At 46.6% G+C, this 16,478-nt stretch overlaps 1 protein-coding gene across 3 annotated transcripts in view; it reads right to left on the reverse strand.

Annotated features, from left to right (window-relative positions):
- Window positions 1-10,906: 10,906 nt before the first annotated feature.
- Window positions 10,907-16,478, reverse strand: part of LOC119464182 (ubiquitin carboxyl-terminal hydrolase 47-like) — a 74,679-nt gene continuing 69,107 nt past the window's right edge. For all 3 annotated transcript variants that reach the window (XM_037725041.2, XM_049656308.1, XM_049656307.1), the window contains exon 34: window positions 10,907-16,105. The gene's annotated coding sequence lies outside the window, so the exon portion shown is untranslated. The remainder of the gene's footprint in view (window positions 16,106-16,478) is intronic.

The raw sequence follows: 16,478 nt of genomic DNA on the forward strand, positions 1-16,478 counted from the left end.
TATACTTTTTGCGTAACTTTTCTTCTCGCCTTTTGTTCACATTGCACAAATCCAGTAAATAGAACAAACCGGCCTGGCTCTTTCAACGCCTCCTCTGTAGCCTTTCACGCGTTGTTTACCATCGCCAACAATTGCTTTTCTATAGTAATTAAACTTTGTACGGTCAACTTCCCTCGTTTTCTTGGGAGAGCATCACCGCTGAAGCAACACTGAAAACTCGCTTGATGTGCGCTCTGGACGGAAGAAGTGATTTTGTAGCGTACGAACGAACACCTGACGGGGAAATGGGCAAAAAACAGGGGTCGGGAACTATCCAATCACAATGAAAAGAGCGAAGTCATAAGAAGAAGCTTTAGATAGGAGACTCCTTTCTAAATACATAGAAAAGAGGAAGAAAAAAAAAAGACGTTTTTCTCGGCAACCACTCCACCAAATTTGACGAAATTTGTTGAATTCAAAAGAGAAAGTTGGAATCTAGTGATTGTAGGAAACTCATTGTTGATTTAGGCCGTTTGTGCTTTTTAAAGAGATTGTTGACAATCACAAATTTTCAAGAACGAAACTATGATGTTTACAACTCCAACTCAGTAATGAAACATGGTAGCACAATTCTGTAAATTGTATTGAATAGTACACCTAAACGGGACAAAATTTAAGCATCACACGTGTACCTCAAATACACCACTAATAGAGAGGTTTAGCTTGTCCGGTAATCTAGTAAACGGGGGCGGACCGGGCGTTGGGGCGTTTTGCCGGAGCCGTAAACGTGAGCGGCCTGTATGGTGCTACCACCTGGTGGCGCAGAAATCAAACAGACAAAAAACAGCTAATATTGCAGTAACCAAATGTATTCTACTTAGCTGCTGGTGTAAATGTTCGACAGTGGCGTAATCGTGTTGCCGCCGAAAATTTACACCAGTAGAGAAGTAGAATACACTTGGTTACTACAATATTAGCCGTTTTTTGTCTGTCTGATTTCTGCGCCACCAGGTGGCAGCACCATACAGGCCGCTCACGTTTACGGTTCCGGAAAAACGCCCCAACGCCCGGTCCGCCCGCATTTACCCGATTACCGGACAAGCTAAACCTCTCTAATATGCGAGTAGCACTTTTGCAAAGCCCTCTAAGTTAGCAACAGATTCACGTAAGATAAAAATTGATATATCAACATTTTCCAGTATGTTTTAACGGATTCAGTTTACAGAACTGCGATATCTGTATTTGGTGCAGATTTACGGATTTGTAAACTTCGTATTTCTATTCAAACTTGCCAATTTTTTGGCAACATTTGTAAAAAAAGTTGAGAATCTAAGTCAAAATTACGCATCTAATAGTTGCCACAACTACAGACTTTCCCACTAAAATTCAACACATTTCATTAAAATATGTCTAGGAGTTATCTCAGAAAAGCGCATTTCTGCATTTCCCATGTATTTGAAAAGGCGGAATCGGAGTTGGGCCCGAGCTAAGCTTCCCCATAACTCAATCAACGTCCGTATTCTGACGTGATGGCGCTCGTGTCGCATAGACACGCGAAACCATCGCGAGATGCAAAATGCAGTGCCAGCAATGCAGATCGCGTGACCTTAGTTAAGCGCCGGGTTTGCCCGCATGAATGTGCGATTTCGCGAGGATGCTGCGTGACACGACCTCGGCCGTTCTGCTGTAGCTCCTGCCGAATTCAAGGTCCCTATAACGTAAAATGATTCCAAACTGTTTTTATTCCAAACTCCTGACGTCAAACTTACGTAACCACCGACGCAAGCATCGGGAGGTGACGCGCACCGTTGTCTGAAAAACCCAATCAAACACTCTCCTCGTTTATGGGAGGTCACCTTTGTTCGCTTTCAAAACCAATGACATTGTCTACACTCAGCGGTTTTTCTTATCTAATTGGCTGACAAGAGGCGACGAGCACGCTATAGTGGAGAGGGTTTCGATGGGTATGAGCCAGCACAGTGAAAATAGATAATTGCATGAAGAGGGTGGTGCCGGCTTCTCCGATTGGTCCGCTTCGCGCCTTACCTATGGCCTTACTTAGCTTGCGGTGGCTGGTCGAAAATCGCGGCGGCGTGCAACGGAAGGATAAGAATGCCGCTAAAACGGATCCTCAGCAAGGAAGAGTCGGCAGAGCGATGTCGTATACGTGCCGAAAGGGCTCGATAACGTTTTACTGCCACGCAAAAAGGTTTATCATGCGCAAATAAATACATGCTCACCGGCAGATGCGAGTAGCGAGGACCTGAGCGAACGGCGGGCAGCCATCTTCTTTCGGAACGGGCAGTCTGTGGCTATACAGAAAAAATTTCAGTTTTGTTCGGCATATTAATGCATTTTTTTCGCATACACGTCGACGTGGTGAGTTTTCGCGGTTTTGTGAGGTCGCGTGACAGACATGTAGGCGAAGTGGGCGTATCCAGAAAACATTGGACCAATAGCAGAGGCCTGATGGTGAAAAGGTGTCGAATAAGGAATAATTATTTTTCTTTTGTGCTGTTTAATCATGCATAATCAGTGTGTACACGTTATATCAGATGGGGAGCTATTGCGGTTTTCGTGACGTCACGTGACAGACAGGCGAAGCTGGGAGTGGCCGGAAAATGTTTTGACCAATCGTGGATGCTGATTGCAGAAATCGGAATCAAAACAGTTTGGAATCATTTTACGTTGTAGCGGCCAAAGTGCGCAAAGCTGCGTCGCCCGTTACAGCTTGTTTCGTCAATAAAGCAACTGGTTACATCTAATATCGATTACTGAAAAAAAAAGTTGCAGTGGCTTAGCTCGGCTATGCCAGGATATACGTAGCGTTAGCAAAGGTTCAGCTGATTATTCTTAGCTTTCCTGGTTGTCTCCTACGCTCAACCGCTAATTGCCAGGCAACTACTTCGGGATCCGATGAGTCAAGCTTCTCCGTTCTTCTGCGCTGTTGAGCAGCATTTGCGCTCTCCTTCTCCATGGCTATACCACACTGGCAAACGCCAGTCAGAAGCGCAGCGGCTCCAGCGCAGTGTCAGACGGCGACTGCACAGCGAGCGCGCGCCGGCGCCAGTGCGTCTACCACGGCTACGACGTCACTCCTCTGGAATGCGCAGACCGGCGGCGGTGAGTCGCGCGCGGCGGCGGCGGAGTGCGCGAGAGGTGCCGGCTCCGGTGGCTCCGGTGCGCAAGCCGTGTGACATCACTGATCCTTGCGCATGCGCAGCACGGCTCTTGATGTGCCGCGCGAAACGGGCTTGGCTAGGCCAGTGTAGCTAACGCTACAAAAGTTACTTACCTACAGTAAGCGTATTATATACCGAGGGAAAAAGAAGCGGCGGAACCCGTCTCACGGTGACTGGCGACGGTAATGCGTTAGCATTGATTCGGTATAGTGACAACGTACGTACTGCAATTGACCCTTTTCGCCGAGCAGTTTACTCTAGAGGAACGAGATGGCGCTTTCGGCGGCGCGCCATTCGTTGCCTCAGCGAATGCTCACGAATACGAAACCACTACTGCTTCTGCCTTGCTACTATGCGATCAGCTGTCGGAAATGCAAGTGGGTGTTCGCTAATGCACTGTGCCTAATTCATGCTGCAAAATGTGTAACGATAAAGGGAAGACGTGTGCGGTAGTTAGCCGCAAAAATAATGATTCGCATATTAAGGAATGGAATCAACCTGTGTCGCCGCTGCTACATAATGACTGCCTGTGTTGTCGACCCTTCGCGATGCATGGCTCTCCTTGAGGATAAAAAAGGATAATTCATCCGCCAGCGCTGTATAGCTAACCTCCAAAGAAAGGACTTCAACTCCGCAACATCGGCACTTAAGAGTGAGTACCGCTTGTTACAAAAGGAAGTAACGCCACTTGCTGGCATAGTAAGTTTCTCGCACGTTATTTACACACATCTACCCCTACTCGCACGCAAACTTACGCCCACCCTATCGCCAACGTATCAATAAAAAGTGAATGTGCGCACACTTGAATCAATGTGCTGAAGCGTGAGTGACGGCGACTACACCAAGACACGAATGTTGGAAGCTGAACGTTTCGTAACGGTCCACAGAGTAAGCGGCGGACTAGCGATAACACGCAAGGTCGATCCACATAGGTCGCGAAGCTTCGGGCGAAAAGCGGTTCAGAACCAATTGTCACCGACATCAGCAAGGGTGGTTATGGGAGCAGCGATTGAAGCGCGACTATGTTTGGAGAGAATAAACACTGGGAAAGAAAAAAAGCGTTTTTAAATTAAAGCGAGACGCAGTTAGATTCATTCAGTGAAAATAAAATTCCTAATTCATTTTATATACGCATGGTGAGAAAAGATACAACTGTATTTTACTAGATCATTATCAATGAATACCTTTTTTCAGGGCCCACCGTGAGAGCGCCCATCGATAGCAGCGGGCGTTGACGCCGCTATCACTTGCAATAGCATGCAACTCTTGGAGTGCTTGGAAAGGCGCGCTCGTAAAGTTCACCTGTTACAATACGCTCCCCTCACATGCTGTGCTGTTTTGCATGTCGACGTTTGTCTGAATTAGGTTACGCGGGTAGTTTTATTGTTTCTTAACCTGCGCAGTCAAAAGTAGTGAGTTGCGACCGTCAGATACTTGTTTACTTTAGTTCGTGCAACAGTGCTGGCCGACGGCCTTGGCGTCCAACGAAAGGACGAGCACTCTACGCAATCTACGGCCAAACCGTTCGTCGGCCTCCAAAGAAAGTATGTTCTGTGTAGCGATGCGATTTCGGCACCCGTACGGCTGATCTTTTCCGGCATCGCTTTTCGCGCTGAAAACTCGGAACGCCCATGAAGTCGAATGGCGGGGCATTTAAATATACAGCTCTAATGGCAGGCCTCCGAAAACAAATTTCGCGCCTATGAGAACAAAATGACGTCACTTCTTTTTTGACGGATATGACGTCAAATTATTTTTTCTTCCGCCGGAAGTGTTCCCTCCTCACACAGATGGCGCTAAGCCCCATGAACCGCCGGTAAGCAACCATGTTTTGAACGTATGGGCTTCTATGGAAGCTTCGCTACCAGATGTATTTACCTTGTAACACGTCTTTGCTACAAGCTACCACAAAGTACAGAACATTTACATTCCAAGCTTTGTGCGCCGCAAGAACAAATCTATCGCAGCAGAGCACACCCGCTAGCGCGATTAGGCTGAAAATAAACAACCAGATAATAGCCTCACCGAGGAACCGAGCAACTTAGTATTACTGAGTCAGAAACATGACAAGCCGCTGCTTCAAAATTTTTGCCAAATAAAGAACGAGAACAGTGATCCTGATTTAATTCATAAGCGGGAAGTTTGGACAGCTTGGAATACATTTCTAGCCTCGCTTTTAGTACAAGCACCGCACCGCGCCGTTCGGAGAAGGCGCAATGAGCTATGAAAGCACTTACATGTCCTCTAAAGCTGTGGCCAAAGCTTCGTGTCGTCCACACAGTCACCGTGTACGATATGCGTTGAGACGGCGGTTTGGTGCGCCGCACCGGCGTCGCGCGCTTGCATTGTAAACACGGAGGCAGCTGAGGCAAGCAATGGCCGCGTCACCACGTGATCAAACATGGCAGCGCCCACGGAAGCGCCGGGAAAAGGGTCAATACAAGGCGTGTACTGCATCGAACTCCACTTTCGCGCTTCTTTTTGGACACGCTACGCCATCTATTGGCAATGCCGAGAAGTCCACGCGCGGCGCGCCTGCGAACGCTGAGAATTGTTTACTCGCTTGCCGCACAATCAGTGGCACGGTGACCTAAGTTGGCGAGAGGTTCAGAAGAGCGGCACATACCAAGTGCATTCATGGCGCAGCTCGCTAAAGCGTTGGGGTGAAAAAAAAAATCATTGCAAAGAGGCACATACACAGGGCATTTGTGGCACAGCCTATTAAGTCTTTTCGCGGAGCAGTTTGTTCTAGAGAAACGAGATGGCGCTTACGGGGGCGCGCCATACGTCGCCTTAGCGACCGCACACGAATACGAAACCATTGCCGCGTCATGCCTTGCTGTCGGAAATGCAACCGAGTTTTCGCTAACGCACTGTGCTCCAATTATGGTGGATTGAATTGTGTAGATTGAAGACGTGTGCAGTAGTTGGCTGCAAAAATAGTGACTGGCGTATTAAGGAATGTAATGAATATGTGCGGCCAAGTTCGCGGACCGCTGCTGCAACTGTCCGTACGTGTTTCCGGCACTTCGAGATGTACGGCTTCCCTCGAGGATACAGAAATTTGCTTATCCGCCAGCCTCGTATCGCTAACCTCGAAAGAAAGGGCTTCAGCACCGGTACGTTGGCAAGAGTGAGCACCGCTCGTTAAACAACGATAAAGGGAGTAGCACCGCTTCCTGTCATAGTAGGTTTCGCGCACAGTATCTACACACATCTACCCCAACCGGCACGGAAGCTTACGCCACTCTTTCGCCTACGTGTCAAGGAATAAGTGAGTGGGCGCACACTTGAATATATGCGCACCGTCAATAAGTGACGGTGCTACACCGATAGCGCACGAATGGACGAAGCTGAATGTTTCGTGACGGTCCACAAGAGTAAGCGAGTTACTAGCGATAATAAGTCTTTGCTACATGGTATTACAATGTACAAAACAAATACGTTCTAAGCCTTGTGCGCAGCAAGAACAAATCTAACGGAACTGAGCACACCCACGAGCGATTAGTCAGAAAATAATCAGATAGTGACCGCTGCTTCAAAATATTTGCCCCAAATAAAGACCGAAGACCAAAACACTGTAATCCTGATTCAATTCATGAGCGGAAAGCTTGGATAGCGCCGAAAACACATCTAGCCTTCCTTTTAGAGGAAGCACCATATATGCTGCTCGCACAGTTTGGACAAAGCTTAATCAGTTCCGAAAGTGCTTTTACAGGTCATCTGAAGCTGTGGCCGAAGCGTCGTGTCGTCCGCCCAGTCACCGTCTACGATATCTCCCGAAACAGGTTTGCTAAGCCGCACCAGCGTCATACACATTAATTGTAAACACGGCGACAACGGAGGCAGTCGAGGCAAGCAATGCCTCATGATCACCTCGTGATCACGCATGGCAACGCCCACGGGATCGCCACGAAAAGGGTCAATGCCAATGCGTCGGCTTGCTGCCCTTGAGGAACCCTTGTGACGTGGTTTCGATTCCGCTCAGCATCGGGAGAAATTTAATACAGCGAAGCTTTCTTTACCTTTTCCTTCGACTTTCCTGCTGCTGCTGTCTTGCACTCCACATCACGAGGTGGTTCGTGGTATGCAGTAAAAGGCGACGCCAGAAAATGCAGCACTTACCTTTGCACTAACGTGCAACAGTCCAGAGGGGAGGTGACACTTCGGTGCCCGCCGCGGTATCTTTGTGGCTACGGCGTTACTCGAGGCGGGTTCTATCCCGACCACGGCAGCCGCACTTAGACGGGGGCGAAATACAAAATCGCTCGTTTGCTTAGATTTAGGTGCTCGCTAAAGGCCAAAATTAATCTGGAGTCCGCCACTACGGCGTGCCTCATTATCCGATTGTGGTCGTTTTGTCACGAACAGCCCCGGTACAATTCCATTAAAGTTTAACACTTCTGCCACGATGCGACGTGCCGCGCGAGGCAATGACAATGCCAACCTTCTCGAAGGTTACGAACAATGGCACGCAACAATGCCTGAAGACATGCAAACACGTTTAGCTGTGTGCTTTGCACGTGAACTATGCAAACAGCAGTGGTGAACGCAACGTAACGTTTAACATCAACTCACTGCTCTAGTATTGCACTAAACGCTGAAGAAATTAAACACTCGCCATCAGCATCACTGCCAATTACCGTCAAAGCGAACAGCACAGAAAGCTTCGATTAATTCGATTCCCACACTGCGTGGGCTACGCATGACTACGCGGTACACACGGGCGTTTTCGCATTTCGCCCCCATCGAATTGTCGCCGTCGTGGCCGGGATTCGATAGGGCTTAGCAGCGCAACGCCGAATCCTCTACCCCCGCCGTGGTTGTTTAGCGACTATGGTGTTGGGCTGCTATCTGAGCACGAGGTCGCGGGATCAAATCCAGGCCACGGCGGCCGCATTTCGATGCGGGCGAAATGCGAAAACGCCCGTGTACTTCGTGCACGTTACAGAAACCCCAGGTGGCCCGAATTATTCTGGAATCCCCCATTACGGCGTGCCTCATCGTGGTTTTGGTACGTAAAACCCCATACTTTAATTGAAGCCATTGCACCACCACGGCGGGTGATTTGAAAGGTCAACGACCGGTGTTGAAGCGACTTTCATGCGAAATATTTGTGTTTTTGCTTATTTTTCGTCTGTAGTCGCAGCCTGCGAGCGCTATTTACGCGACCATGTTCAAATACGGTGCACAGTATTAATAGTACCGCAACTGTTTAACATCAGGACATGGCTAATTACAGAGCTCCCGTCGTAGCCTCAGTCAGTACCATATTCCCGTTGCAAAGAGGCAGAAGAAAAATGCTGCTAACAAACCTAAAAAAAAAAGCACGGCTCCTGAGACTGCATGAACGCAACAATCCGAAACATTAACTGACGTTCGTGCCGTTCAAATCGTGCAACACGATTCCAACAAAGTAGGAACCCTTCATCATAATAAAATCACTTACCGAATCGAAATGAAGCGGTGTCGTTGCTGCCGTTCCTGCAAACACGATCCGAAGTTCTCCACTCGAAAGCTCAAACTTTAAGCAAGCGAACAGCATGAATGAACCGCCCCCCACCGCTGCCGAAAGTTTCAAGTTCGGCAAAAAAAGACGCGCGAAGAGGCACCATTGGATGTGGCGCCACCTGCGCTACCGGCTCTGCGCTTGAATAACCCTACCTAATCTTTTCTCATGCTTTCATATTTTCACTTTAAAACAACTTTAATGCACAGTATGTGTGTGTGTGTGTGTGTGACGCGAGCAGGAGGTTGCGGACGGAAACAAACGTGGTCGCCCGAACACTGACTTTAATCTTCGTCTTCCTCCTTTCCCACTAATGCACTGCACCGTCCGCACAAGCGAGCACTGTACCAGCTACCGACAGATTACTACGTCAATTTGCAAAACAAATCAAAGGCTAATTCTGATGGAAACACTACCTCAGCAACTCCCAGTGACGTCCAGAAGAGCTCAGGTGGCCGAGGCTGGCTGTTGCACTCCGGGCGACATACGCATGCCCTTAGAATTGGCTCCTCAAGAAACTCGGACGTGGACTTCCCCATCAGCCAACCCACAGCAGAAAGTGTGGTCCCAGCAACTCCAAGAGGTGTAATAATGGTGAAAGAGGAAGATGAAGTTAAAATGCAGTGTTCGGGCGACCATGTTTGTTTCCGTCCGCAACCTCCTGCTCGCGTCACACACACACATTATATATATGTATATATATATATATATATATATATATATATATATATATATATATTGCTGTTTACGTACATTTTAAATTGCGCACCCCCTTTGCGAGCTGCAAGTCGCAGCATGCCATCAATGTGGCGCCAGAACTGGCGGACGTGTGCGCTTCAAAACGTGCGTAGGAAATCCATGAAGAATCGGTTCCCGCGCGCTCCAATGAGGAAGCACAAGGGGTTTCATATGCCCTATCAACGCAACTGAACTGTCCTCTAACCTTTTCCGAAGCACGCCGGCAACTTCCGCGCTTACAAAGAAGCTCATCGAAGACCAGCATGGACCAAGTGGCACATAGCCAGTGCTCCAAGTCGGCGTTAAAGAGTTTCTTCGAGCGGCGGTGGCTAAGACCCACACCTGCAGCGACCCATGTTGGCATGAAAGAGGTTCGTTGAGTCGCACGCATGTGCACATACTCAGTGACCCAAATTGGTTAGATGCAAACATACATCGATAGATAGCTCCCGGAAAGGGCATGAAGTATCGTAAACATACTCACTTACGCATTAAAAAGTAATCAATCAGTTACAAAACTATGGAAAAATGTGATTACAGGTAATTGCACGTGAATCGTTACATACAAATCTGGTTTGCATTACAGTCGAACCCGGATATATCAAACCCACATATAACAAATTAGTGTGTATAACGAACAGCAGTGAAATCCCCTTGAAAATGTTTGTATACAATTTTTATTTGATATATCGAAATACCTATATATCAAACTTTGTTGTGATCCCCTTCAGATTCGATATATCCGGGTTCGACTGTACCTCCTAAAGGGAATGCAGCTCTCCAGAGCTGGTGCGCTTAGTCTGCTACTATGCATTGGGGAGGATCGAAATGGAGTGAAAGTATGCGGATGGATAGGGAAAAGAGAAGCAGTGCATACTTTTAGACAGCGGCCCCACTAGAGCCTCTCATCTAAAGCCCCCGTGTCAAGCAGGAACTTGAACGACACCGTCGGTGTCTCCCTCGCAGTTGAGGGCTATGGGGCCGAGAATAGCGCCCTCTGACACTGGTTGCTAACGCTGGCACCCAAATGTGCACGATACACGAGCATTTTTTGCTGTCTGCTCTCATCACAATTTGACATCAAATCTGCAACATTTCCTCAAACGCGGTCGTACATGCTCGGCAGCAAGAGCCAAGAGCCGCCGAGGTGGGTAAGTGAAAACATGCGACGAAGCTAACTTGCTAGTTTGAATGGTTTAGCTTCGTGTGTAGCAGACGAATGTGTTCCGATACACTACAAAGCTGAAGAGAGCAAGCTTTCGCGCGTACAGCCAACACAGTTTCGAAAGGGATGTTGATCATCGTTGGCACGAAAAAAAGACATTTTCGCCGATCTTTGAGCAATGATGCTGTAACACAGCACATGCACGCTAGACTGCTCTTCCTCTAATGGTTTACAGCCAAGTCGGCAGACAACGCCCGCAGTGAGCCAACAGGTGTGAATGAAATTGAGAACAAGAAAACGCCAAAACTTCGGAAAAAAACTCGGCAATATATATTTATTCCGGCGCGACGTGCCCCCTTCAATATCAATAAATAATAAAACCGTAATCAATCTGTCAAGGCATGAACTGCAGCCACTATACAGACACATCTCGTACGTGATGCGCATACACGCACACAATACAAAAAAAGAAAAGCATGCACACAACTCCCGTCTTGCATTATGTAGCATGCTCTGCGTGCCGGGTTCACGAACAAAACGTTTTGTAAATGCTCTTAACCGGGAACACACAAACTTGAAGCAGCCGACTTCTTTCACACCGGGAAAACGTCTCTTCCCCTCAGCCAAATGGTGAATGGTAAAACAATTATTCTTGGTATACATACTACCAGGACGTAAAACCTCGGGCCAGTTTGTTTCATGCATAACCGTGACAACAACACAGTCTTCAGCTGGTTCCATTCCCTTGAACGGAAGCGACATCCACTAAACCAGTGCTCAACTTTGAGCTGTTTCAAGCATTTCAATTCAAATGAAGAACACACCACAATCAGACGGTGTTCAGCTCCATGCGCCACAATGCACGATAATGAGCCTGAGAAAAAAAAAAAAATCTATCACAGGGCACTTTTTGCAGCACTGCACAGCATAAACAATTTTCTAAATTTTATAAGGAAAATCCCCCGGCATGCTTTCATTGACAAAGCATTTCCCCCGTGTCTTCTTTCACATTAGAGGCCCCATATAGAAATTGGTTGTACAAAATGGCTGAGAAGCTCTCTAAGCATTAGATCCAGTGCTACAGAAAAAAAAAAAAAAAAGGTCTGCTTTTAAGTTGTTACGTGCCAATGCAGTTAAGAAAGGCCACTTCATGATGACTGCCCCCAAACACTCGTGCGACACTTCCCTCTCTCGTGGCACACTCCATTATGGAATAGACAGTGACTGCAGTCTAGTTTTATCCTCCAACACACTAAACTCACGTGCAGTAAATGTATTTGCCTTGCAGCTTATCGCAGCTAAACCATAAAGTTACACCCACATGGCATCAGGACATCAGAGCTCTACCATCACACCAGTTGAAATATTACACTAAGCCCTTAATGACTCGACAATCTACCTATACTTGTGGACAACTGCATCACTTATCCGCACGCTAGCCGAGTAGAAGGAAATACGACACAGCAGTGAGACATGACTGTTTCATTCATAAGGGATCCAGGTTGAAAAAGCTCTTGCAGATGAACCAATGGCTCATTCGAGCTCAAATTCCGTACAGAAATGACATCTAATGGTGCATTTTGTTCGACGCCATGCTTGAATGTTGCACTGCCTGTGTTGAAGTAAATGATCGAATTGCAAGTATGCATTGTCTGTAGTGATACTAGATGAAAAATGAAGATTTTTTTTCAGTGGAAGGAACAGTGGCACCCCTTTTCACCCTCCTGGTGACAAGTGGTGTCATTGTTTCTTTAGCAGAGAAAATCTACATTTTTCTGCTTGGAATTGCACCAGATGATTCACTACTTCTGCTTTATTCTGGACAAAGCAGGCACATAATATCTGACTATGCCCAAACATGATGCTCAAAAACATTGTCGGTTTGGCATTGTACCAGACGGTGTGACACTTGCTCTTTATTTTGGACGAAGCAGGCAATATCAACTGCACCAAAACTAATGTTGAATGCTACCTCTGTGCGAAACCTGTGCACCAAAAATCCAGTGGTTTAGCCAGCAGAGCCACTTACACATTAATTCTTTAACGAAGCAAGGTTTTGATAAGAGTTACTAGAATCTAATTTCCTGGTCCTAGGAGGTGGCACTGGAGCCAGCCGGGTATTCAGGCAAGGTTTGATGACCAATACAATTACAGAGCTCTAAGTGCATCACAATACATCACTGCCCTGTATTGCGTGGCGCAAACTTATGCCACAAGGCACACGAAAATGTTGGCCGTTACAGAAACGACCAAAACCAATTTTTTTTGCACATGTGGCAACTCCACAAGTGCCTTTCACCATCACCAGTACATCATGGGAACTGTTCTCATAGGAAAACATTGCAGTCATTCCAAACTCACGTGGTGCTCCGTCTGGGCAAATGCTTACATCGGATGTGTTCTTGGAAAGCTAGTCACATTACCACAAAAATGGCTGCTCGCCAAGGCAGCTTGTTCTGGCTGCCCACCGTATCACATTCATGAAAGTTAGTACCACAACTGCATCTCAGAAAAATGTTAGGAATCTAGACTAGCAAATGGGTTAAAGCGAGACCTCAGCAGTGTTCCGACCCTTTTTTCACCGAACGATACAATCGGCTACAGTGAACAATAGAGGTGAATCCACTGCCGATCACAGCAACGCTGTCGATTTCGTACGCCCCCTGAAAGTTGATGGACTGCTTTCAAATGTCCAGCAGCCACAGACAAAACCTATTTTGGAGCTAACCTCCTGGCTGTGTTTCACATGCAGATTTAGGAGAAACTGTAATAAATGGCTGAACAGAGCGAACCGTTAGTCCGCTGAGAACTAACAGGACTCCAATCCACATTCAGGATAAAAAAAGTCTAGCAGAGAAATTGCTGCAAACCACAGCACGAGGGTAGTCTGCATAGCCTAAACTATGATGACAAGTTCCCGATGTTTCAACAGCAAGGCAGAAGTTTGCAAGACAGACCACACCCTTGCAATAGAGCCAGCTAAACGGAAGTCGTAGACTACCCAGCACAGCAAAGCGATATTCTACAACGCCTAGACTATGATGGCAGTCTACAATGCCTCCACCCGGAAGAGGTTATTCTACAAAGATGGAGAATACCCTCTCGCAGGGAAAGGATCATGCACATTACCCAGCAAAGCAAGAGGGTAGTCTACATAGACCACCCCCTTGCTGCTCTGGGAACCCTACAAACAAGCCTAAGATGGATTACCCTGTTCATTAGGATACAAAGTGACCTGTAGTTGTTTGATCAAAGAACAGGCCTAAATCATCTAGAACGAAGTCAGCACATGAAATGGATTGTACAATGTTGTTCAGAGTACAATGCACGGCTAAACAAATGCACCGAGAGCTGGACGGTGCGAAAATGGTTGCTTTTGTGAAATTGAAACTTTAATACCGTTTTGCAGATGAAGGCCACTGCTTTCTTCCTGCTTAAGAGCAAATTGGGTGATGCTGAAGAACAACACTGCACTTTTCTGTTTCTCAGTAAAAGGTGCACAAAAGAAATGATTGCTGAACACGTCTTGTAATTACCACCTGCTGTACTGCAGCAGGCAAATGAACTTGCACGAGGGATAAAAACACCGAAAGGAAAATAAAAGAAGAAAAAAGACGATGGTAAACCATTTCAAAGTTTTGCCATGTTACAAAAGCAAAGCTCAATCCTGTGTCTTCAAATTCGCGGGGCAGACTAGACATTACAGACAGGGTAATGCAGGCTGCAGAGGTTATTGTAACGCATCAATAAGAAATGAAATAAAACGGGAACACAACAGAGACAAACCAAAAAAGAACTTGCGGTGAAGAAAACGGCTCATTGAATGAATATGCTGCCACATAAAAAAACTCGACAATTGCCTAGATTTGCCTAATTCAGGTTTTTGCATGTGCGCACAAAAAGGATTCCTGTGTGACTGCATAATACACGACTGTCACATGCTCACTTTTAAGGCCATTTAAATCAAGACCATTGAAGAGCCCCATTGGCTCCCTGCTGTGTGCTCGCACAAAAAAGCCAGTGAGGCTGAAGTATTTCAGTGGTCTTTGGTTACAATGGCTACTGCAATTCAGCATGCAACTGGGCTATTCTCTCTACAGACCGTGGTGGTATGAGTCACACAGTCTAAGCACTCCAGGACCATCGTAAAATGGTGACACATCATGATCATGCACTGGCAATGCTTTAACACCAGATTAAAAGTTGACTGTTGGCTTGATGCAGTTCCAGAACAGCCAAATCTATATATATGTAGCACCCTCTGGATGCTTTTAGGGATGACCCATACCAATCTTTATATGGCCACAGTTACATGTATTTAGTTTATGATGTACTCAATACCTCTATAATTAAACCAGGTGATGAAGCAGTTAAAATGGACTTTACACCGAGTGACCGCATCTCAACATTCATTTGAAAGACTATGCATATACAGAACTAGAATATCTTGTTTTTGGGCAACCTAAAACGAAGTGTGCCATTATTTGTTGACACATCTGATAAATACTTCACCGGTGTGTCAGACTGCCAGCTTTTGCACAATCATTGATAAGGAAAACGAAACTACTTTAAAACAACATCAAAAAGCACTGGTTGACAATGTTCAGTAAAACACTGCATTCATAACTAGGACCAAAGTAGTCCGACTATTCAGGAAATCACTTGCAAAACGACAATGCTCAGGAATTTGAAATGAGCTTCGAAATTCCAATGCTTTTCTTGAATACCAATGCTCTCACCTGGTACGGACAACCTATTTCGACGAGTGTGTTTAGTTACTTTCCGTTTACAAACGCCTTCGAAGAAAAAAGAAATATAAGACAACTCGAGTCATAATAACTTTCTATATGGAAACTCTTCTACGCATCACAATTTACTCAAAGCCACATGTTAACCTACGTGGCGGCGTACAAGTCGAGCCCTGCATAAAAAGCCAAATGGGGGGCTGCTGCTGAGATCCGAAATCTTGCGAAAAAGCTTGCTGTACCTGAGAGGTGGTGAGGGGTTTGGAGCAGGTCGTCGGCCTCGCCACTTTCTGAATAAACCTGCCAGCATAGATGCAGCTGATGGGCTAGAGCAGCGAATAAAAGTGTTTGAAAAAAGTAAACAGAAAAAGTGTGTCAGAACTGCTGAGGAAGTGGCTGAAGTCTCCTTATACGTTAAAAAAAAAGCTAAAAAAAGAAATAGACGCAGCAAAACAAAGGCGGCAAGGAGGCAAACGGTAGGAGGCACGTTAAGATGTGGACACGTTTTCGGTGCACGCTTCGAGCTGCCCGTCGAAGCTTCTTTGACACGAAAGAGATGTTGACACAGTTTCTGCACCGGGATGCACGTTTCCGTTGTTGACGAGGAGAGACAAGTCGCCGGCGTCAGTCCGGAGCCGGCGAGACGGTCCCCATTGCTGTCACTGCCGTCTTTGCTGCGGGGCACTGCACTCGTCCTGCCGCGCATAGTCACAGTCACTCGGTCGATCACTAGTGTCCTCTTTGAAGAAAAATACCACTAGGCAGCAGTGTCGCGATCCTGGGTGGCCTGCAAACGAAAGCATGAGCAAAGAACTTGAGATAGCCGTTCATCACGTGCAGTCCTTCACAGTCACTGATCATTTTTTTTGACTCGTAGGGGGACTGCAGAAATTGCAAATAACTCGGCAGTCTGAAAAAATGTGTTGATGCTAAAATTCAATTTTCTTTTCAATGCCAGCCGTACAAAAAATTAATTTACAGAATTTAGTCCTGTGCATCAATGTTGCCGGATTGAACATTCTTCTCGTTTCTTGTCGTTCAATACATAACGAGGGCTCGAATCCGGCAACATTGATGCCTTCAGATAGCATATGTGGGTTGATTGACCAGTTGCCATCACCCAAAAAGTTCACAGTGCTCGTGAGGCCTGCGGCAGAAAG

This window comes from Dermacentor silvarum, chromosome 9, assembly GCF_013339745.2.
Source record: "Dermacentor silvarum isolate Dsil-2018 chromosome 9, BIME_Dsil_1.4, whole genome shotgun sequence".
NCBI lineage: Eukaryota > Metazoa > Arthropoda > Arachnida > Ixodida > Ixodidae > Dermacentor > Dermacentor silvarum.